At 33.5% G+C, this 24,645-nt stretch overlaps 7 non-coding genes across 7 annotated transcripts; all 7 read left to right on the top strand.

Annotated features, from left to right (window-relative positions):
* Positions 1–4,307: 4,307 nt before the first annotated feature.
* Trnaa-ugc (transfer RNA alanine (anticodon UGC)) lies at positions 4,308–4,379 on the top strand. The gene has a single exon. It is a non-coding gene; the product is annotated as a tRNA-Ala (tRNA).
* A 1,661-nt stretch (positions 4,380–6,040) lies between these two features.
* Trnaa-ugc (transfer RNA alanine (anticodon UGC)) lies at positions 6,041–6,112 on the top strand. Its single transcript has one exon. It is a non-coding gene; the product is annotated as a tRNA-Ala (tRNA).
* A 9,904-nt stretch (positions 6,113–16,016) lies between these two features.
* Trnaa-ugc (transfer RNA alanine (anticodon UGC)) lies at positions 16,017–16,088 on the top strand. Its single transcript has one exon. It is a non-coding gene; the product is annotated as a tRNA-Ala (tRNA).
* Positions 16,089–17,811: 1,723 nt separating this feature from the next.
* Trnaa-ugc (transfer RNA alanine (anticodon UGC)) lies at positions 17,812–17,883 on the top strand. Its single transcript has one exon. It is a non-coding gene; the product is annotated as a tRNA-Ala (tRNA).
* A 1,733-nt stretch (positions 17,884–19,616) lies between these two features.
* On the top strand, positions 19,617–19,688 carry Trnaa-ugc (transfer RNA alanine (anticodon UGC)). Its single transcript has one exon. It is a non-coding gene; the product is annotated as a tRNA-Ala (tRNA).
* A 1,723-nt stretch (positions 19,689–21,411) lies between these two features.
* Trnaa-ugc (transfer RNA alanine (anticodon UGC)) lies at positions 21,412–21,483 on the top strand. Its single transcript has one exon. It is a non-coding gene; the product is annotated as a tRNA-Ala (tRNA).
* A 1,721-nt stretch (positions 21,484–23,204) lies between these two features.
* Trnaa-ugc (transfer RNA alanine (anticodon UGC)) lies at positions 23,205–23,276 on the top strand. The gene has a single exon. It is a non-coding gene; the product is annotated as a tRNA-Ala (tRNA).
* The last annotated feature ends 1,369 nt before the right edge of the window (positions 23,277–24,645 follow it).

Here is a 24,645-nt window from a genome sequence, read left to right as displayed (position 1 = left end):
GTTGGTACACTTTTATAGATTTCAACTCTCCCCCCGCCTCCCTTCATCCAAATACAGGCATTGCGACGTTAAAGTTCTCCAATCCTTATATATATAACTAGCAGTACCCGCACAGCGATGCCCGTGCTAAAAATGTAAAGGAAGTCCGTTGAATAAAAAAAAATTGACGCCCCCTCCCCCTCTGATGTGAAATGATCGTTTTTCTTTGTATAAAATGCGTACACAACTTTTCAAAAAAAAAAAAAAAAAACTATTTAAGTTTCTTTGGAATTTAAAATTTTTCGTCAAATCATTAAATTAGATTTACAGTTGCTTTAAAACTCTATTTAGCGAGTGAAGCGGTTTTTACTGCAATTTAAAATATTTCGCCAAAAAACAAAAACAAAAAAAAAAAAAAAGACATCAAATGAGGCCCCTAGTTTCAAAACCGGATACTTGTAGAAAACCAAATTTTACAGGAGACGTATAAGTCCGGTTCTGAAACTGAGGCAGACCTTCCCGCCCCATTTCAAGGGTGAAAGAAGCGGTTTTTGAACCTAATATTGAGCAGGCAAATAGGCCTTATGATTCTCTACAAGATTAACAAAAAAAAAGAAAATCGAATTTTTTGCAAGTATCCGGTTTTGAAACTAGGGGCCTCAAATAATATCTTTCAAAAGTAAAAATAATTCCGCAGCTCTATTGTTTATCGCCAAACTTGCCCAGCAACCACGCTATCAAAATCCATCCGTCTAACGAAAAAAACAAATCCCATCCCGTGGAACATTCAAAAATCATCGTCAGAAAAAAAGAAGAAGATGTCGTACATTTCACTCGGATAAAAACAAATCAAAAGTTTCTTTAATTTCAAAACAAATCGGTAAAACAATGAGTTACATTAACGGTTGCCTTAAAACAATACTCCTAGACTGAACTGCTCCGCGCCTAACGTGCCAAGCGACCACGCTACCGGAACCCAGCCCTTTTGCAACTGAAGCGGATGTTTTTTCTTTGGCAATAATAAATGTTTTGCCAAACAAACAAAAAGGTATAAAATCACATTGTCAGTAGCTTTCAAATCTTTATATATTAAGAGCTGCGTTGCCCGGCTTTGCCCGGTCTACCTTGAGAACAAAAATTGTGTCAAGTGACATATATTCAACAATTAATTAAAAGAATAACTTAATAACTTAAAGAATAACTCAAATAAAGGAAAAAAACACCATGCAAAATTACCCTTCCAAACAATGACGAAAGATATTAAAATACTTTTAAGAAATTAAAATTCGAAAGATGGATTTTAAAAGTAACCATGGAAACATGAAATAAAATAAGTTTAAGAAATCAGATGCAAAATAAGGAAATAAACCGTAGATTCAAAAAGCGTAACCATGGAAACGCGAAAATAAAATGGTTGACAACCTGAATCAAAATGACATATTTCGAAATTGATTCAAAAACGCTTGTAACTTTTTTTCCTTTGAAGATATTAGAAGCTAATTTTGTCGACCACAGATCGAGAGAGATCTGGAGTAAAAAATCTCGCTTTTTCCAATGCTGTCAAAAAGAAAACTGTGGGACAATTCCTTCATTTTTTATTGATAGATTTAATGAAGAAAGTAGTGTCTGAATTTCAGCTAAGCCTAAAAAAGTTCGAGCTAAAAACGCAAATTACTTCCACCGTAATTAAGTTAGAAAATTGAAATAAGTTGTTTTGAACGCAGAAAATTCTACCCTTTTTAACGATATATAATATTAATATGTGCAAGTAATTTTTCACCTTTTAATAGCCAATAATAGGCAATTTACGTGAAATTTGGGCCTAAATTTGAATAAAAAAAGAACTATTTATCGGATTTTTTTTCGAATTTTAGCCTATGTTACTCAGTAAGAAAGCACCTTTCATATAGTGAAAGAATTTTTCAAATTGGTGCAGTGGTTCCGGAGATTACCTCGAACATATAAACACACAACAATCCGCCCTCTCTCTTTATAATATTAGTAAAGATAACGAATGATCGAGTAATGCTCCTGATGTCATCAACAATGAAACGCGCTCCACGACATGATAATTTGATAACAATTTTTAGTAATGTTTGACACGTAGGGAAATTTTCTGTTGTGGCAAGGCTGAACTGGATCCGGTAACTTAACTGTTTTACTGGCAAAACTGTCGTTTTAGAAGACTGAAGGAACGAAACGTGATCAATAATGAACGCTATCTACTAGAGTTAGAGTTGAAATTTCAACTATCAAAAGATCACCAAACAGGCAATGGCTTCGTTCAAATGTAGATGCAATTTTCACCCGTCGTACCTTGGCGAGCGGTTTTCTAGTTTTTAAAATAATTACGAATACTAATAAAAAGTATTTTACGGTACATGCCAAATGCTAGTTTTGCTCGGTGTTATGGAGTCTTGGTGTTATGGAAAACAAAATTGTGTTCATTTAATGGTTAACCGAATCTATACAATGCAATGGGACAAAGTAATTTCGTTCGGCAATAAAACTGGATATCTTTAACTGAATGTATTATTTAATTATTTCTCCAATAACAACATTTTTATTAAAAAAAATAAGCTATATATAGTTTAAATAAAATTCGCGAAAAATCCAGTAATCGCCCTACAGAAATTCAGTTCTCGGCCATTTATGAATCCAGTGGTCGGCCGTTCCAGTTTTATTTACCTTACAGCATTTAAGTGAACTAGGGGCTCATCCCCCCTGCTTGCTTCACTCGCCAACCCTGTTCGTTACCTGCAGTGAATCAATGCCACCTACGGCTGGCAAAAATTATTTTAATGCTTTTCAGTGTGTCAGGAACTCCCTGGAAGTCCTCAGAGATGAGATTTCCGACAATTTATCTCCAGCTCTTTAAGGTGTGAGGGGTGAGACAGGGTGGAGTAGTTTTCCCTGGATGTCCTGTATCCAACGGTATCATTATCAACCTGGTAGACACTGTTAGTCCGGAGGAGATAGCGTTAAACACACACACACACACACACATAGACAGAAGCGCACAGATTTTAATAGAATATGTGTATTTTTATAAAATTTATTGCCAAACTTATAATACACGATTTTACGTTCAGCATTGATACTTTTAGCATTTACGAACTAATTCTGCATTCTTGAAATCTTCGTAACTATCGCATATTTGGCAAGAAGCATTAACAAGAAATAGTACCAGTGAATGTAAGAATGAAGGCTTTCACGGCCGGTGTCATGAATGTTGTAAGACTCCGAGCTGTTGTGCCGTGGTCTGAGTGCTGTTACCCCAAATGTTTCGACTGCATCTGTGGCGGTCATCTTCAGTCTTAACGTGGTCACAGCTTCCAAGGCAGCGGCTTCCAAGCAACTGATGCAGATAGAGACGTGTTGTCCATATTTATGAAGTCCATGTCAATATTATGAATTAAAATTGAAATCAATGTTTAAAATCCTTTTAACACTATACAAAGGCAAAGAAGATAAGTTACGAGTTATTACTTAAACGTAACTTTTCCTAAGATTCATGATAAATTTTGGCTAAATTCGAAAGCTTTATCAAAGTTTAATGCCAATTTGTCTTGTGATTGCAAGGCCTATCTTTTCCTGCTCTTAAAGAACTAAATTTCGTTAACAGTAGTAGACTTCGATATGGATTTACACACAAAATGCTGTTAAAATGGCTTTCCAAACAAGAATTTAATTGTTTTAGATTTTGCAGAATGTACTTTATGATTTTTAGTTTCGATTTTCGATATTACACGAAAATATTTGGGTTTTAATCCGTTTATAGTATATTAAACATTTCCAAACATTTTCAGTCAAAAAATATAAAGAAGGGCAAATTTAATAATTAAAGAAGGCAAATTTAATAAGTAATACTACTTAAATAATTTTTATAATAATAATCTAATAGCTGACACGAATTCAGATGATTATCTTTCCAATATCTTCTACCAGCTTGTATTGTAACATCTCAAATATCTCACAGAAGGTCTATATGTAGGTATATTCATTAATATTTTACAAAAAATAAGAAATTCCAACCCAGCTAAAAGAGCTTTTTCTTTTAAAGTTTTTAAATACCAGTTAGGATTGATTTTATAATTTATAACTAATAAGTGGGTTGCGTCTTTTATTTTTGTAGTTCCTATGCGTTGATTAAATCTGCCTTTTTAACGAAGACTTCAGTAAAGGTAGACTGCTAAATATTGTAAAAAGGATTGATCACCTTTTTCAGTAAAAGGACGGCCATTCTCTTAAGAAGTATGAATTAGCTTGATATTCTTTAATTTATTTCTTACTCCAATGATCAGAATTTCTCTCGCTGCACCTGTGGTGGGTGCGGAGCTCAGTGGTAGAGCGTTCGCTTTGCATGTGAAAGGCCCGGGGATCGATCCCCCGCGCCTCCAACGTAACCATTTTTTGAAGCTTCCAAGCATCAGAAACCTGTGCATGATGTTCTAGTGTAAAGCAGGCTTTCTCACAAAGTATTTTGTTTCAGCGTTATTCAAACAAATTAAGTTCATAAGTTTAAAAAATGTAACTTTTTATAAAGGCATTCTTCATTTTTAAATACATTGTGGGAAAAAGTAGAAACCACCTTGGATTCAAACATTAAAAATAAAAAGAAATGCACATGGTGAAGTAGAAGTAGAAGTAGAAACAACAATTACATTTTTCTTGTTAAAAAAAATTAAAAAAATCTGTATTTTCTAAGAAGTTGCACTATACTTGAACAAAAACGCAGAAGCTGCTGTGGGCAACAATTTTTAATGTATAAAAATAAAATTTTCAATCAACATTTTTTGCTTGAAATAAACTCCGATTAAACCATTTTTCAATTGATTTTAAAATGTATGCGTAGATGAGATATTTCCAAAACTAAAATCGCAAAACATGTCCAAAAAAGTAGAAACACATAAAATATTTTTTCTCGAAATCCCGATTTATAAGATTCTTACTTTGCTGCTCATTTTAATTTTTTTCTCTATAGGAAAGTATTGTACTATTACATACAATTTAAATTGTATTTGGACGAATAATTTCACTAAAATTTCGTCTGCAAAAGTTTACAGGTGCTTATTTTATGTGAAAAGGTAGTTGTAAAAAACATTCGGAAATTATTCAAGATTGCTTCCTTCTTTTATTTGGAATATGAAGGGATATTTTAACACTTTGTTTGAAATGCCTGTATGAATGAAAATTAAAATCATTGCTTATAATCTGTTTAGCACTATACAAAGCAAAGAAGAAAAAAAAAAAAAACGATTTCGATACAGATTTAAACACAAAATTCAGTTTACGTTATTTTTAAAACAAGAATTTAATTGTTATAACTTGTCTTGTCTAATTGCAATGTATATCTTTTTGCAGCTCTGTAAACTAAATTTTTTCAACAGTAGCGGATTTCGATACAGAAACACAAAATGCAGTTTAAATGATTCTTAAAAAAAGAATTTAATTGTTATAGCTTTTAAAGTATGTATCTGCTCGATTTTTAGTTTCGATTTTTGATTTCACTTGCGAATACTTGGACTTCAATCTGTTTATAGAATGAAATACGTTTCCAACATTTAATGCCACAAAAATATAACTAAGCTCCATTTTCGAAAGTAATACTACTTAAATAATTTATATAATAATACACTTAAAGTTGACACCAATTGAAATGATTATCTTTCCAATATCTTCTATCCAGCTTGTATTACAACATCCCACAGAAGGTCTACGTGTTGGCATATTTATTAATATTTTGAAAAGACTATGATTGACAGATAAATGATATTTTTGTTTTAAAAATATCAAATACAGTTGATTTTGATTTTACAATTTATGGCTATGACTAATAAGTGGGTTGCGTCTTTTCTTTTTGGAGTTCCTATGCGTTGATTAAATCTGCCTTTTTAACTCAGACTTCTTTAAAGATAGGGAGTTGAATATTGTAAGAAGGATTGATCTTTTTTTTCAGTAAAAGGGTTCCGAATCTCTTAAGAAGTGTCTGAATTAGCTTGATATGCTTTAAATTATTTCTTACGCCATTGATCAGAATTTCTCTTGGAGCACCTGTCGTGGGGGCGTAGCTCAGTGGTAGAGCGTTCGCTTTGCATGTGAAAGGCCCGGGGTTCGATCCCCCGCGCCTCCAACTTAAACCTTTTTTGAAGTTTCCAAGTACAGTCGTCTCCTGCTATTTCGCGCTTCGACTTTCGCAATTTCACTACATTGCGGTTTTTTCTTTCTTTCTTTTTTTTTTTTTTTTTTTTTTTTTTTTTAAATATAGGAATTAACCTTTTTCATGCGCTCGTGTAAACTTTTTACTGCAGAAGAATAACAAAGTATGTCTTTTAAGTAAGGTGAACTCTTTTGAGGGGCTGTAGTTGAACTAGTTGAGCGAGTGGAGGTATAAAATCTCCGAAGAAAGTGAAGGGAATCGCTATCTCATTTTAACCGTTAAGCACTAATTGAAAAGTATAAATCACTGTACTAAGGGATAATTACATCAGTAGTGTAATATTGTTCAACAATGTACTAGCTTTTAAAGTTGTACACGTAATACCTTTAATGAGGATGAATGTTGAGGAAAAACGGGGGCACATACGGTCACTAACTGGCAATTAATTCATCATCAAACAAGTTTAAACTATTTTCAGATTAGTAGTAGTGAGTAAGAACTACAAGTGTGTGTGAAGTTTAGTTCCCAATAATTAACAACGTGATATCATTTTAGTCTAGTGTATTATTTTGTGCAATATATTGAATACTACAAATTTAATGGTGTATAAGGGTGCCGCTTCATGTCTAGGGTGCTCTATCTTAAAACCCTATTTAAATAGTCGTAAGTTTTATGTGCTCCTAATACGGAAAATATTCAGTTTATAATACACAGGGTGGCGACAGGAACTGTGAAAAGAAGTTCCCTGACTTTTCCCTGATTAAGTTCACCAAATTTCCCTGATTTACGTCACCAATGATAATGGTTTCCTTTCTTTGCTCTACTTGAAATCCATTGCATATTTGTATAAAATGCAGTATTTTAAACGTTCTAATTTGTGTAATGTTGTTGAACTAAAGATATATTTTTAAAAAATGCTACTTTTTTAACAAAATGGTAAAAAAAAACATATCAAGTCAATTTTTATGGAAAAACAAAAAACTACAAAACAGTATATTAAATTTTTCTACATGAAAAGATTATAGAAAATTTAAAAAAAAAATACTTTTCTTCCAGAAACCACTTAGCATAAGAATTTTAAGAAAGTATTAAAATCACTGTTAAAAACATATGCGTATTTACGGTAGAAATAAAAAGTTATTGAAATTATTTTGATCTAAATTTTCAAACTGTATAATAATTGTCGCAAGAATAACAAGTAATAGTGAAACAATAGAAGTAATGTAATTATTCTTACATAACTAATTGACATATTTATGCAAAACAGATGAAACCTTTTGACATAAATTCAAAGGGAGCTTTTCTCTAATCAAGATTATAGGTTTTAATGAATGAATAAAGCATTTTAACAATAAAAAAAATAAATATATTTACTTAAGTACAAAAGTTAACTCTATTTCAAATGATTTCAGAATGTAACGAAAAAAATCTTAGATTGCTTTTGTAACAAATAACTTTGTAATGCAAGAAAAAAAAAGCAAGTAGTTAATTTCAAAATATATAAAAGAAGAATACAACTTGGTTATAAAACAAAAGAATCATTAAAGTCTGAAGAAAAGAAAACCTTTATAATCTGCGGCGACAGCAAATAGTATAACGGCAAAAAACAAAATTTTTTGATTGAAAGTTCAATTTTTGCAATTAAATTAAAAACGCGAAGAAATAATAAAAAAAAGCTTTTATCAGAATTAATTTAAAAACCAAAGATTTCTTCTTGAAATCATGATTACAACACAATAACCGCTTCGAAACAAAGGAATATTTGCAATGGAGTTAAGACATTAATGAAGGCTTCCTCTTTGCCTGTATGGTTTTTTATTTTACGTCACATCGAAAGCGTGAAAGGAAATTTCGACCTAAGTAAAATAAACAACCTAACAGACACAGAAGTAATCTTAGGAAGTTCTTCCTGTGGTTAATAAGTAAGATTCAATACTTTGACGTTGAGGAAAGAAGATGAACAAATATGCGGCAGTGTATCATCGTACCTCATTAATTTTACTTTTGTTTTTCGAACAGATAATTGGCAGAAAATGCGTAGGGAATTAAGATACTTAATTTTGGAAAGCAGAAAAAAAAAAAAATTCTTCATAAAATCAATTTTCCCTGATTTTTTGTTATTTTTTCGAAATTCCCCGATATTTCCCTGACATTTTCCTGATTAATAAAGTTCTCTGACTTTTCCCTGATCTGTCGCCACCCTGATACAGAATCCTACTTCGCGGAAATTCAGTTATCGCGGTAAAATCTGGAACGAATTAACCGCGATAAACAAGGGATGACTGTATCCGAAACCTGTTCATGATGTTCTAGTGTAAAGCAGGCTTTCTTACAAAGCATTTTAAAATAGAGTCGCTATTCTGCTTTTTTTGCTACAGCGTTCTTCAAACAAATTTAGTTCATTAGTTTAAAAAATGTAACTTTTTATAAAGGCATTCTTCATTTTTAAATACTGTAACAGATCCGGCGAGACTTCCAACTTTCTTGAAAGGACGACACAGTTCTTGATAAAAACACAGGAGCTTTATTTACACTATGTACAGGAGAAATCGTTAACAACTGCTAAATTAATCATCAGCAATTAAACAAATATCATTCAACACCGTAAACTCAACGGTTACACACGTATTTACTTCCAAATACGAAAACAACACAGCGAAATGCCTCGTAATAAACAGAGCTAATACACTCTCAGTACGAATTCTCAATCGAAACTAAACGTTTTATCACGCGGGACGCTTTTATAAACATCGAAAAGTTTCCACAACATTCGAAATTCTTCTCGGAATGCGTAGACCGTTATCAAATTTTATCAATGAAAAAAAAGGAAATAGGGGATCGTATACTTCAGCCGAATGTAAAGGGGTTGTATATTCATTACAAGAAACTATTTACAGGTTACGTTACTACAATAATTACCATTTACAGAATTCGTAACATCGCCCCCTTCCTAAGGACTGCACGTCCCGGGCAGTACAATCCCCAGAAAGGGTGCTAAACTTCTATCACAAGTTCACAAATACACACATTAAATAATAACCAATAATGCATAGGAAACACAATAATAACAAGAAATATTACTAAATATTAAAAGCAAAAAAATTATCTACAACTTTTATGTTATCAACCATGGTTGTTTACGTAATACTCATGAACTATGGCCATAGTATGGGGCTAACCGATCATAATGTACAACCCTAGGTTTTGCATTAGGTGATTTTTGGATCCTCTCTACGACGTCATTCAGTTGGTTAAGGATTTTGTAGGGTCCATCCCAATGCGACTGCAATTTGGGTGAAAGACCTTTCCGTCGGATGGGATTCCATAACCAAACCTTGTCGCCTTCGTTGAATTCATGTCCAGTAGATCTTGTGTCGTATCGGGTCTTCATCTTCTCCGCCGCAATGTTGATTCGCTCTCGTGCGAAGTTATGAACGTCTTCCAACCGGGCCTGGAGACTCCTCAGGCGATGAAGGCGCATCCGGAGGACGACCGAAGACGAGATCATAAGGTAGCCGAAGCTCTCGTCCGAAGAGCATCTGAGATGGGGCAAATCCGGTAGTCTCGTGGACAGCACTGCGGTAGGCCAGCAGGAACAAAGGTAGCTTCTTGTTCCAATCCTGTTGGTTTCTGGATACCATAAGCGAGAAATTATTCAGGATTGTGCGGTTAAATCTCTCCACCATGCCGTCCGATTGTGGGTGTAGTGGTGTTGTCCTAGTTTTCTCAATTCCGAAAATTTGACATAGGCCCTTAAACACAGCAGAGATGAAATTCCTCCCTTGATCGGAATGAATCTGCAAAGGTGTTCCATATCTCGAGATCCAATGTTGGACTAGAGTCTCTGCTACGGTGGTAGCTTCTTGATCTGGAATGGGATATGCTTCCGGCCATTTGGTGAAGTAGTCGATGGAAACAGGAATGTATTTGTTCCCATCAGCAGTTCTTGGTAGAGGACCCAGGAGGTCGATCCCGATTCGTTCGAAAGGAGCTCCAACGTTGTACAGATGTAGCTTCCCTCTGCTTCTTTTCTTCGGTCCTTTACGAGCAGCACAGGCGTCACAAGAATGGCACCACTTCTCAACGTCATCCTTCGCCTTGCTCCAGAAGAAGCGCTCCCGAACTTTATTGAGGGTTTTCAAGACACCAAAATGTCCTCCAGTCGCACTACTATGTATTTCTTTCAGAACATCTGAAATCCTTGATCGGGGAAGTAGTAACTGCCACCTAGATGTTTTGCCGTCATCAGATTCCCATTTTCGGTACAGTACGCCGTTCCGTAAATGGAGTGAGTTCCATAAAGCCCAGTATCTTTTTGTTGCAGGACTGAAGATGGAAACGTCCTGCCAGCTAGGTCGCCGACTGTCACTTTCCATGAACTCCAAAATTGGTTTTATGTCGGGGTCTTCAAGTTGATCTTTTCGAACTTGGTCGTCACTCCATGGATCAGGTTCTGATGATGTTGGAGTCACTGTCACCTGATAGGCAGTAGGGCTAGACGTTCCATACTGTTTCTCGATTCGGGAACAATAATTGCAGTTCTCAGGACAGGGTCTCCTTGATAAAGCGTCAGCATTACCGTGAGACAACCCTTTTCGGTGCCTGATCTCCATGTCATATTCCTGGAGCCGCTGTATCCACCTGACTATCTGGCCTTCTGAATTCTTGAAGTTCAAAAGCCAAGTTAACGAGGCATTATCTGTCCGAAGCAGAAACTTTCGGCCGTAGAGGTAATGATGGAAGTGTTCTACAGCTTTCACTATGGCCAGTAACTCCTTTCTGGTGACGCAGTAATTTCGCTCCGACTTTGATAAGCATTTGCTCCAGTAAGCGATGACATGTTCATTGCCGTCAATTTCTTGGGATAAAACAGCTCCGATGCCCTCGTGGCTCGCATCAGTGTCTAGGATGAAGGATTTTCCAGGCTGAGGATATGAGAGAATAGGCGTTGATGTTAAAGCCTCCTTTAGTCGTAGAAATGCATCCTCGCATTCTTTGGACCATTCAAACTTTTGCTTGCTCTCCGTCATCTTATGCAAAGGTCGTGCAATGTTGGAAAAACCCTTTACAAACTTCCTGTAGTACGTGCAGAGCCCCAGGAAACTTCGCAGCTGATGGATGTTTTCGGGACGATTCCAACTCTTGACCGCAGATACCTTTTCTGGATCGGTTTGTACACCCTCAGAAGAGATGATGTGACAATGGTAGTTCACTTCCCGGCGGAACAAATTACATTTGGACGGGCTTAACTTCAGATTGGCTTCCTTAAGCTTTTGCAGCACCTTTCTAAGATTGGCCAGATGTTCTTCGAAACTGCGTCCCACGATGATGATATCGTCTAAGTAGACCAGACAGGATTTGTAGGAAAGTCCTCTTAACACTGTCTCCACAAGACGCTCGAACGTAGCTGGTGCATTGCAGAGGCCGAAGGGCATCACTTTAAACTGTCATAAGCCTTGTCCAGTTGTAAACGCTGTCTTCTCTCGGTCATCAGGGTGTATCTCAACCTGCCAGTAGCCGCTCTTCAAGTCCAGGGTCGAAAACCACTTGTGTCCGGAAAGAGTGTCCAAGGTGTCGTTTATCCGTGGAAGAAGGTAACTGTCTTTCTTGGTGATTTCATTCAGCCGTCGGTAATCGACACAAAATCTGGTGGAGCCATCTTTCTTTCGGACTAAGACGATGGGAGAGGCCCAAGGACTGGATGAAGGTTCGATTACATCATTCTCCTTCATCTCTTTCAGGAGGGTCTCAACTTCTTCCTTCTTGTAGTCGTCTTGGATGCTGTTTAATAGGGGGGTGTTCTCTAGTGTAAATCCTGTGCTGCGTTAAATTCGTACGGCCAACATCCTCCGATGTAGATGAAAACAGATGCTTGAAGTCGTCCACCAATTCTTCAGCAGTTCTTTGATCTTTCGATAATGGCGCACGCCCAATTAACTTCGATGTCAAGGACTCAGAAGACACAGTCTCGGGGGAATTGATTCTTCTAATGATGCAGTTTACTGGAGTACAGGTTGCTAACACTTCACCTTTCCGGATATTCCTTGGCCTTTCACTCACGTTGGCGATTCTCACAGGAATTACATCCTTAGAAATGACCACAAGCGTAGATGCTACCAGCACTCCTTTTAGGTTATTGCTTAGGTTAGGGTATTCAATGAGTCCAAATCGAAAACTATTGCTTTCTTCAATGGAGCCGGGTATTATTGTTTCTGACCTTGAGGGAATCGATAAATCTGTTTGGGCTATTTTTCGATGAGCGGATTTTACATCATTTTCAGCGTTGAAGATGGCTATGTCTTCTCTCATCGAGTGCAGTTCATTAGTCTTGAAGTCCAGGGTGAAGTCATACTTCTTTAAAAAGTCCAATCCGAGAATGAAGGGGTCTGTGATAGCAGCAACGAATGCGGTATGATGGTAAATGGCATTTCCAAGCAATATTTCCAAGTCCACTTTACCCTCAATCTCAATTTTGTCACCTGTCACAGTCTGGAGACTTACGCGTGGCGATGTCCACAGCAGTTTCAATCCAAATTCACGAGCCACATCTGTCCTAACGATTGTCACATTGGCTCCAGTGTCGACAATCAATTTGCAAGGATTCCCATTTACATGTGCGTAAATGAAAAGTCCATCACTGCCACTACTAGTAGAGGAAATCTGCAGAGCTCTGGTGGAGGTGATTTCTTTCCCTCGCGTAGCTTGGCGAGCCGGACAACTCCTTCGCAAGTGCCCTTCACTACCGCATTTCTAGCACTTCTGCTCTTGTTTCTTTTGGGCTGTTATGCTGTTCAGATGTCTTGCCAAGTCACCGAGTTGTCTCTCAAGTTCAGCGAGATGGGACGACCTGGAATCAGGCTCATCAGCTTCCAGAGTCCGGATGGGATGGCGATTCACACGGGTTGTTTGCTGGGCGGCCTCCAACTTCATCGCATACACAACAGCAGAATTCAGGTCTTTGATATCCGCCATCCGTAAAGCTTTCTGGATTTCCGGATCTCGAACCCCGTCGATGTAGTAGTTGAGTGCCAGGTTGTCTCGAACATCCGCAGGGCAGTCGCAAAAAGCAAGATGAGACAGTCTCTCGATGTCCGCCGCAAGCTCTTGCAGGGTTTCCCCGGTTTTCTGGAAACGGGACTTCAACTGGAGTCGACTGAAATCTTTCTGGCACTTCTCACCGAAACGAAGCTCCAACGCAGATGTGATTGCGGCGAAATCCGGGCGCTGGCCGTCCGGAAGGGTCTGAAGAATGTCCGCTGCGTCACCTCTCAGGGATGCTGCAAGATGGCAGGCCTTGGTAGCAGAGTCCCATCCGTTCGCTTCCGCCACTATCATGAATTGAGTTTTGTAAACCTGCTACGAAGTTTTCCCATCAAATGTGGCAAGTTTAATGGACGGTCGAGCAGCCGATGTGGGAGCGCCAAACTGTACAGAGCTGCTTTCCGCGGTCGCCAAACTCCTTTCCATGTTTTTAATTTTTTCATCCACATGATTTTCAACTGTTGCGATACGGTTTTCTACTGTTTCAAATTTTTCATCAAAAGCATCAACCCGATGCTCTATCTCATTAAATTTATTTTCCATCACAGTCTTTACCGAAGTAAGGTCGTTTTTAATTTCCTCTTGGTTAGAAGCTAAATCATTTTTCAGCACCATTAAATCACTTTTCCATTGTTTTTGATTAGCCGCCATATCATTTTTTAATTGTTCTTGATTAGCCGCCATATCACTCTTCACAGAGATAATTGCGTCAAGAAGTTGTTTTAATTGTTCATCCATTGCGCGAGTAATCACCATAAAAATAAAGTCCTAAGTCACACTTACTCCAAGAAAGTCCTGAAGTAGCCCCACGTTGGGCGCCTATTGTAACAGGTCCGGCGAGACTTCCAACTTTCTTGAAAGGACGACACAGTTCTTGATAAAAACACAGGAGCTTTATTTACACTATGTACAGGAGAAATCGTTAACAACTGCTAAATTAATCATCAGGAATTAAACAAATATCACTCAACACCGTAAACTCAACGGTTACACACGTATTTACTTCCAAATACGAAAACAACACAGCGAAATGCCTCGTAATAAACAGAGCTAATAAACTCTCAGTACGAATTCTCAATCGAAACTAAACTTTTTATCACGCGGGACGCTTTTATAAACATCGAAAAGTTTCCACAACATTCGAAATTCTTCTCGAAATGCGTAGACCGTTATCAAATTTTATTAATGAAAAAAAAAAGGAAATAGGGGCTCGTATACTTCAGCCGAATGTAAAGGGGTTGTATATTCATTACAAGAAACTATTTACAGGTTACGTTACTACAATAATTACTATTTACAGAATTCGTAACAATACATTATCGGTAAAAGTAAAAACCTCCTATGATTTAAACATTAAAAATAAAAAGAAATGCACATGGTGATACAAATATTCTTCTCTGTTGGCAAAGAGAAGTAGAAACAACATCTACTTTTTTCTTTTTAAAAATTATTTATTAAATCTGTATTTTCTAAGAAGTTACACTGTAATTAAAGAAAAATGCAGCAGTAAGATAATTTGCTGTGGACAACAATTTTTATTGTATAAAATTAAAATTTTCAATCAACATTTTTTGCTTGAAATGAACTTCGATTAAACCACTTTTCAATCAATTTTAAAATGTATGTGATGATGATGAACAATTTCCAATACTAAAATCGCAAAACGTGTCCAAAAGAGTGGAAACACCTAAAATATTTTTTCTTGAAATCCCGATTTATAATATTTCTACATTGATGTTCATTTTCCTTTCTTTCCTCGACAAGAAAGTATTGTACTATTACATACAATATGAATTGTATTTGGACGAACAATTTCACTAAAATTTCCTCTGCAAAAGTTTACAGGTGCTTATTTTTTGTGAAAAGTTAGTTGCAAAAAACACTCGGAAATGATTCAAGATTGCTTCCTTCTTTTATTTGGAATATGAAGGGATATTTTAACAATTTATTCGAAATGCCTGTATAAATGAAAATTAAAATCATTGCTTAAAATCTGTTAAGCACTATACAGAGGCAAAGAAGATAAAAAAATACGATTTATTACTTAAATACAACTTTTCCTAACAGTCATTATAAATTTTGGTTGAATTCGACAACTTGGTCAAAGTTTAATGCCAACTTGTCTTGTCTAATTGCAATGTATATCTTTTTGCAGCACTTAAAACTAATTTTTTTTAACAGTAGCAGATTTCGATACAGATTTAAACACAAAATGCAGCTTAAATGATTTTTAAAACAAGAATTTAATTGCTAATTCTGTTAAAGTATGTATCTGCTCGAATTTTAGTTTCGATTTTCGATTTCACTTGCGAATACTTGACTTCAATTCGTTTATAGAATGAAGTACGTTTCCAACATTTAATGCCAAAAAAATATAACTAACCTCCATTTTCGAAAGTAATACTACTTAAATAATTTATATAATAATACACTTAAAGTTGACACCAATTGAAATGATTATCTTTCCAATATCTTCTTTCCAGCTTGTATTACAACATCCCACAGAAGGTCTATGTGTAGGCATATTCATTAATATTTTTAAAAGACTCAGATAAATGATATTCTTGTTTTACAAATTTCAAATACCAGTTGACTTTGATTTTACAATTTATGGCTATGACTATTAAGTGTTTTTTTTTTTGTGGTTTCTATGCGTTGATTAAATCTGCCTTTTTAACTCAGACTTCTGTAAAGATAGGGAGTTGAATATTGTAAGAAAAATTGATCATTTCAGTAAAAGGGCGGCGAATCTCTTAAGAAGTGTCTGAATTAGCTTCATATGCTTTTATTTATTTCTTACTCCATTGATCAGAATTTCTCCCGCAGCACCTGTGGTGGGGGCGTAGCTCAGTGGTAGAGCGTTCGCTTTGCATGTGAAAGGCCCGGGGTTCGATCCCCCGCGCCTCCAACTTAAACCTTTTTTGAAGTTTCCAAGTATCCGAAACCTGTTCATGATGTTCTATTGTAAAGCAGGCTTTCTTACAAAGCATTTTAAATTAAAGTCGCTATTCTGCTTTTTTTGCTCCAGCGCTCTTCGAACAAATTTAGTTCATTAGTTTAAAAAATGTAACTTTTTATAAATGCATTCTTCATTTTTAAATACATTATCGGAAAAAGTAAAAACCTCCTATGATTTAAACATTAAAAATTAAAAGAAATGCACATGGTGATACAAATATTCTTTTCTGTTAACAAAGAAAAGTAGAAACAACATTTACTTTTTTCTTTTAAAAAAAAAATTGTAAAATATGTATTTTCTAAGAAGTTACACTGTAATTAAAGGAAAATGCAGCAGTAAGATAATTTGCTGTGGACAACAATTTTTAATATATAAAATTAAAATTTTCTATCAATATTTTTTGTTTGAAATAAACTCCGATTAAACCATTTTTGAATCAGTTTTAAAATGTATGTGTTGATGAAATATTTCCAATACTAAAATCGCAAAACGTGTCCAAAACGGTGGAAACATCTAAAATATTATTTTTGAAATCCCGATTTATAATATTTCTACATTGATGTTCATTTTCCTTTCTTTCCTCGACAAAAAAGTATTGTACTATTACATACAATATGAATTGTATTTGGACGAACAATTTCACTAAAATTTCGTCTGCAAAAGTTTACAGGCGCTTATTTTATGTGAAAAGTTGGTCGCAAAAAACACTCGGAAATGATTCAAGATTGCTTCCTTCTTTTATTTGGAATATGAAGGGATATTTTAACAATTTATTCGAAATGCCTGTATAAATGAAAATTAAAATCATTGCTTAAAATCTGTTAAGCACTATACAGAGGCAAAGAAGATAAAAAAAATACGATTTATTACTTAAATACAACTTTTCCTAACAGTCATTATAAATTTTGGTTGAATTCGACAACTTGGTCAAAGTTTAATGCCAACTTGTCTTGTCTAATTGCAATGTATATCTTTTTGCAGCTCTTAAAACTAAATTTTTTTAACAGTAGCAGATTTCGATACAGATTTAAACACAAAATGCAGTTTAAATGATTTTTAAAACAAGAATTTAACTGTTAATTCTTTTAAAGTATGTATCTGCTCGATTTTTAGTTTCGATTTTCGATTTCACTTGCGAATACTTGACTTCAATCCGTTTATAGAATGAAGTACGTTTCCAACATTTAATGCCAAAAAAATAAAACTAACCTCCATTTTCGAAAGTAATACTACTTAAATAATTTATATAATAATACACTTAAAGTTGACACCAAATGAAATGATTATCTTTCCAATATCTTCTTTCCAGCTTGTATTACAACATCCCACAGAAGGTCCATGTGTAGGCATATTCATTAATATTTTAAAAAGACTCAGATAAATGGCATTCTTGTTTTACAAATTTCAAATACCAGTTGACTTTGATTTTACAATTTATGGCTATGACTATTAAGTGTTTTTTTTTTTTTTTTTGTAGTTTTTATGCGTTGATTAAATCTGCCTTTTTAACTCAGAATTCTGTAAAGATAGGGAGTTGAATATTGTATGAAGAATTGATCATTTTTTTCAGTAAAAGGGCGGCGAATCTCTTAAGAAGTGTCTGAATTAGCTTCATATGCTTTTATTTATTTCTTACTCCATTGATCAGAATTTCTCCCGCAGCACCTGTGGTGGGGGCGTAGCTCAGTGGTAGAGCGTTCGCTTTGCATGTGAAAGGCCCGGGGTTCGATCCCCCGCGCCTCCAACTTAAACCTTTTTTGAAGTTTCCAAGTATCCGAAACCTGTTCATGATGTTCTATTGTAAAGCAGGCTTTCTTACAAAGCATTTTAAATTAAAGTCGCTATTCTGCTTTTTTTGCTCCAGCGCTCTTCGAACAAATTTAGTTCATTAGTTTAAAAAATGTAACTTTTTATAAATGCATTCTTCATTTTTAAATACATTATCGGAAAAAGTAAAAACCTCCTATGATTTAAACATTAAAAATTAAAAAAAATGCACATGGTGATACAAATATTCTTTTCTGTTAACAAAGAAAAGTAGAAACAACATTTACATTTTTCTTTTTAAAAAAAAATTATAAAATATGTATTTTCTAAGAAGTTACACTGTAATTAAAGGAAAATGCAGCAGTAAGATAATTTGCTGTGGACAACAATTTTTAATATATAAAATTAAAATTTTCTATCAATATTTTTTGTTTGAAATAAACTCCGATTAAACCATTTTTGAATCAGTTTTAAAATGTATGTGTTGATGAAATATTTCCAATACTAAAATCGCAAAACGTGTCCAAAACGGTGGAAACATCTAAAATATTATTTTTGAAATCCCGATTTATAATATTTCTACATTGATGTTCATTTTCCTTTCTTTCCTCGACAAAAAAGTATTGTACTATTACATACAATATAAATTGTATTTGGACGAACAATTTCACTAAAATTTCGTCTGCAAAAGTTTACAGGCGCTTATTTTATGTGAAAAGTTGGTCGCAAAAAACACTCGGAAATGATTCAAGATTGCTTCCTTCTTTTATTTGGAATATGAAGGGATATTTTAACAATTTGTTCGAAATGCCTGTATAAATGAAAATTAAAATCATTGCTTAAAATCTGTTAAGCACTATACAGAGGCAAAGAAGATAAAAAAAATACGATTTATTACTTAAATACAACTTTTCCTAACAGTCATTATAAATTTTGGTTGAATTCGACAACTTGGTCAAAGTTTAATGCCAACTTGTCTTGTCTAATTGCAATGTATATCTTTTTGCAGCTCTTAAAACTAAATCTTTTTAACGGTAGCAGATTTCGATACAGATTTAAACACAAAATGCAGCTTAAATGATTTTTAAAACAAGAATTTAATTCCTAATTCTTTTAAAGTATGTATCTGCTCGATTTTTAGTTTCGATTTTCGATTTCATTTGCGAATACTTGACTTCAATCCGTTTATAGAATGAAGTACGTTTCCAACATTTAATGCCAAAAAAATATAACTAACCTCCATTTTCGAAAGTAATACTACTTAAATAATTTATATAATAATACACTTAAAGTTGACACCAATTGAAATGATTATCTTTCCAATATCTTCTATCCAGCTTGTATTACAACATCCCACAGAAGGTCCATGTGTAGGCATATTCATTAATATTTTTAAAAGACTCAGATAAATGATATTCTTGTTTTACAAATTTCAAATACCAGTTGACTTTGATTTTAAAATTTATGGCTATGACTATTAAGTGTTTTTTTTTTTTTTTTTTTTTTTTTTTGTAGTTTCTATGCGTTGATTAAATCTGCCTTTTTAACTCAGACTTCTGTAAAGATAGGGAGTTGAATATTGTATGAAGAATTGATCATTTTTTTCAGTAAAAGGGCGGCGAATCTCTTAAGAAGTGTCTGAATTAGCTTCATATGCTTTTATTTATTTCTTACTCCATTGATCAGAATTTCTCTCGGAGCACCTGTGTTGGGGGCGTAGCTCAGTGGTAGAGCGTTCGCTTTGCATGTGAAAGGCCCGGGGTTTGATCCCCCGCGCCTCCAACTTAAACCTTTTTTGAAGTTTCCAAGTATCCGAAACCTGTTCATGATGTTCTATTGTAAAGCAAGATTTCTTACAAAGCATTTTAAATTAGAGTCGCTATTCTGCTTTTTTTGCTCCAGCGTTCTTCGAACAAATTTAGTTCGTTAGTTTAAAAAATGTAACTTTTTATAAATGCATTCTTCATTTTTAAATACATTATCGGAAAAAGTAAAAACCGCCTATGATTTAAACATTAAAAATTAAAAGAAATGCACATGGTGATACAAATATTCTTTTCTGTTAACAAAGAAAAGTAGAAACAACATTTACTTTTTTCTTTTTAAAAAAAAATTGTAAAATATGTATTTTCTAAGAAGTTACACTGTAATTAAAGGAAAATGCAGCAGTAAGATAATTTGCTGTGGACAACAATTTTTAATATATAAAATTAAAATTTTCTATCAATATTTTTTGTTTGAAATAAACTCCGATTAAACCATTTTTGAATCAGTTTTAAAATGTATGTGTTGATGAAATATTTCCAATACTAAAATCGCAAAACGTGTCCAAAACGGTGGAAACATCTAAAATATTATTTTTGAAATCCCGATTTATAATATTTCTACATTGATGTTCATTTTCCTTTCTTTCCTCGACAAAAAAGTATTGTACTATTACATACAATATGAATTGTATTTGGACGAACAATTTCACTAAAATTTCGTCTGCAAAAGTTTACAGGCGCTTATTTTATGTGAAAAGTTGGTCGCAAAAAACACTCGGAAATGATTCAAGATTGCTTCCTTCTTTTATTTGGAATATGAAGGGATATTTTAACAATTTATTCGAAATGCCTGTATAAATGAAAATTAAAATCATTGCTTAAAATCTGTTAAGCACTATACAGAGGCAAAGAAGATAAAAAAATACGATTTATTACTTAAATACAACTTTTCCTAACAGTCATTATAAATTTTGGTTGAATTCGACAACTTGGTCAAAGTTTAATGCCAACTTGTCTTGTCTAATTGCAATGTATATCTTTTTGCAGCTCTTAAAACTAAATTTTTTTAACAGTAGCAGATTTCGATACAGATTTAAACACAAAATGCAGTTTAAATGATTTTTAAAACAAGAATTTAACTGTTAATTCTTTTAAAGTATGTATCTGCTCGATTTTTAGTTTCGATTTTCGATTTCACTTGCGAATACTTGACTTCAATCCGTTTATAGAATGAAGTACGTTTCCAACATTTAATGCCAAAAAAATAAAACTAACCTCCATTTTCGAAAGTAATACTACTTAAATAATTTATATAATAATACACTTAAAGTTGACACCAAATGAAATGATTATCTTTCCAATATCTTCTTTCCAGCTTGTATTACAACATCCCACAGAAGGTCCATGTGTAGGCATATTCATTAATATTTTAAAAAGACTCAGATAAATGGCATTCTTGTTTTACAAATTTCAAATAACAGTTGACTTTGATTTTACAATTTATGGCTATGACTATTAAGTGTTTTTTTTTTTTTTTTTTGTAGTTTTTATGCGTTGATTAAATCTGCCTTTTTAAATCAGAATTCTGTAAAGATAGGGAGTTGAATATTGTATGAAGAATTGATCATTTTTTTCAGTAAAAGGGCGGCGAATCTCTTAAGAAGTGTCTGAATTAGCTTCATATGCTTTTATTTATTTCTTACTCCATTGATCAGAATTTCTCCCGCAGCACCTGTGGTGGGGGCGTAGCTCAGTGGTAGAGCGTTCGCTTTGCATGTGAAAGGCCCGGGGTTCGATCCCCCGCGCCTCCAACTTAAACCTTTTTTGAAGTTTCCAAGTATCCGAAACCTGTTCATGATGTTCTATTGTAAAGCAGGCTTTCTTACAAAGCATTTTAAATTAAAGTCGCTATTCTGCTTTTTTTGCTCCAGCGCTCTTCGAACAAATTTAGTTCATTAGTTTAAAAAATGTAACTTTTTATAAATGCATTCTTCATTTTTAAATACATTATCGGAAAAAGTAAAAACCTCCTATGATTTAAACATTAAAAATTAAAAAAAATGCACATGGTGATACAAATATTCTTTTCTGTTAACAAAGAAAAGTAGAAACAATATTTACTTTTTTCTTTTTAAAAAAAAATTATAAAATATGTATTTTCTAAGAAGTTACACTGTAATTAAAGGAAAATGCAGCAGTAAGATAATTTGCTGTGGACAACAATTTTTAATATATAAAATTAAAATTTTCTATCAATATTTTTTGTTTGAAATAAACTCCGATTAAACCATTTTTGAATCAGTTTTAAAATGTATGTGTTGATGAAATATTTCCAATACTAAAATCGCAAAACGTGTCCAAAACGGTGGAAACATCTAAAATATTATTTTTGAAATCCCGATTTATAATATTTCTACATTGATGTTCATTTTCCTTTCTTTCCTCGACAAAAAAGTATTGTACTATTACATACAATATGAATTGTATTTGGACGAACAATTTCACTAAAATTTCGTCTGCAAAAGTTTACAGGCGCTTATTTTATGTGAAAAGTTGGTCGCAAAAAAAACTCGGAAATGATTCAAGATTGCTTCCTTCTTTTATTTGGAATATGAAGGGATATTTTAACAATTTATTCGAAATGCCTGTATAAATGAAAATTAAAATCATTGCTTAAAATCTGTTAAGCACTATACAGAGGCAAAGAAGATAAAAAAATACGATTTATTACTTAAATACAACTTTTCCTAGCAGTCATTATAAATTTTGGTTGAATTCGACAACTTGGTCAAAGTTTAATGCCAACTTGTCGTGTCTAATTGCAATGTATATCTTTTTGCAGCTCTTAAAACTAAATTTTTTTAACAGTAGCAGATTTCGATACAGTTTTAAACACAAAATGCAGCTTAAATGATTTTTAAAACAAGAATTTAATTGCTAATTCTGTTAAAGTATGTATCTGCTCGATTTTTAGTTTCGATTTTCGATTTCACTTGCGAATACTTGACTTCAATTCGTTTATAGAATGAAGTACGTTTCCAACATTTAGTGCCAAAAAAATAAGACTAACCTCCATTTTCGAAAGTAATACTACTTAAATAATTTATATAATAATACACTTAAAGTTGACACCAATTGAAATGATTATCTTTCCAATATCTTCTTTCCAGCTTGTATTACAACATCCCACTGAAGGTCCATGTGTAGGCATATTCATTAATATTTTAAAAAGACTCAGATAAATGGCATTCTTGTTTTACAAATTTCAAATACCAGTTGACTTTGATTTTACAATTTATGGCTATGACTATTAAGTGTTTTTTTTTTTTTTTTGTAGTTTCTATGCGTTGATTAAATCTGCCTTTTTAACTCAGAATTCTGTAAAGATAGGGAGTTGAATATTGTATGAAGAATTGATCATTTTTTTCAGTAAAAGGGCGGCGAATCTCTTAAGAAGTGTCTGAATTAGCTTCATATGCTTTTATTTATTTCTTACTCCATTGATCAGAATTTCTCCCGCAGCACCTGTGGTGGGGGCGTAGCTCAGTGGTAGAGCGTTCGCTTTGCATGTGAAAGGCCCGGGGTTCGATCCCCCGCGCCTCCAACTTAAACCTTTTTTGAAGTTTCCAAGTATCCGAAACCTGTTCATGATGTTCTATTGTAAAGCAGGCTTTCTTACAAAGCATTTTAAATTAGAGTCGCTATTCTGCTTTTTTTGCTCCAGCGTTCTTCGAACAAATTTAGTTCATTAGTTTAAAAAATGTAACTTTTTATAAATGCATTCTTCATTTTTAAATACATTATCGGAAAAAGTAAAAACCTCCTATGATTTAAACATTAAAAATTAAAAGAAATGCACATGGTGATACAAATATTCTTTTCTGTTAACAAAGAAAAGTAGAAACAACATTTACTTTTTTCTTTTTAAAAAAAATTATAAAATATGTATTTTCTAAGAAGTTACACTGTAATTAAAGGAAAATGCAGCAGTAAGATAATTTGCTGTGGACAACAATTTTTAATATATAAAATTAAAATTTTCTATCAATATTTTTTGTTTGAAATAAACTCCGATTAAACCATTTTTGAATCAATTTTAAAATGTATGTGTTGATGAAATATTTCCAAAAGTAAATCGCAAAACGTGTCCAAAACGGTGGAAACACCTAAAATATTATTTTTTAAATCCCGATTTATAATATTTCTACATTGATGTTCATTTTCCTTTCTTTCCTCGACAAGAAAGTATTGTACTATTACATACAATATAAATTGTATTTGGACGAACAATTTCACTAAAATTTCGTCTGCAAAAGTTTACAGGCGCTTATTTTATGTGAAAAGTTGGTCGCAAAAAACACTCGGAAATGATTCAAGATTGCTTCCTTCTTTTATTTGGAATATGAAGGGATATTTTAACAATTTGTTCGAAATGCCTGTATAAATGAAAATTAAAATCATTGCTTAAAATCTGTTAAGCACTATACAGAGGCAAAGAAGATAAAAAAAATACGATTTATTACTTAAATACAACTTTTCCTAACAGTCATTATAAATTTTGGTTGAATTCGACAACTTGGTCAAAGTTTAATGCCAACTTGTCTTGTCTAATTGCAATGTATATCTTTTTGCAGCTCTTAAAACTAATTTTTTTTAACAGGTAGCAGATTTCGATACAGATTTAAACACAAAATGCAGCTTAAATGATTTTTAAAACAAGAATTTAATTGCTAATTCTTTTAAAGTATGTATCTGCTCGATTTTTACTTTCGATTTTCGATTTCACTTGCGAATACTTGACTTCAATCCGTTTATAGAATGAAGTACGTTTCCAACATTTAATGCCAAAAAAATATAACTAACCTCCATTTTCGAAAGTAATACTACTTAAATAATTTATATAATAATACACTTAAAGTTGACACCAAGTGAAATGATTATCTTTCCAATATCTTCTATCCAGCTTGTATTAC

This window comes from Uloborus diversus, chromosome 2 (assembly GCF_026930045.1).
Source record: "Uloborus diversus isolate 005 chromosome 2, Udiv.v.3.1, whole genome shotgun sequence".
Taxonomy (NCBI): Eukaryota; Metazoa; Arthropoda; class Arachnida; order Araneae; family Uloboridae; genus Uloborus; species Uloborus diversus.
The sequence above is the reverse complement of the archived record's forward strand: the minus strand, read 5'-3'. Positions and strand labels throughout refer to the sequence as shown.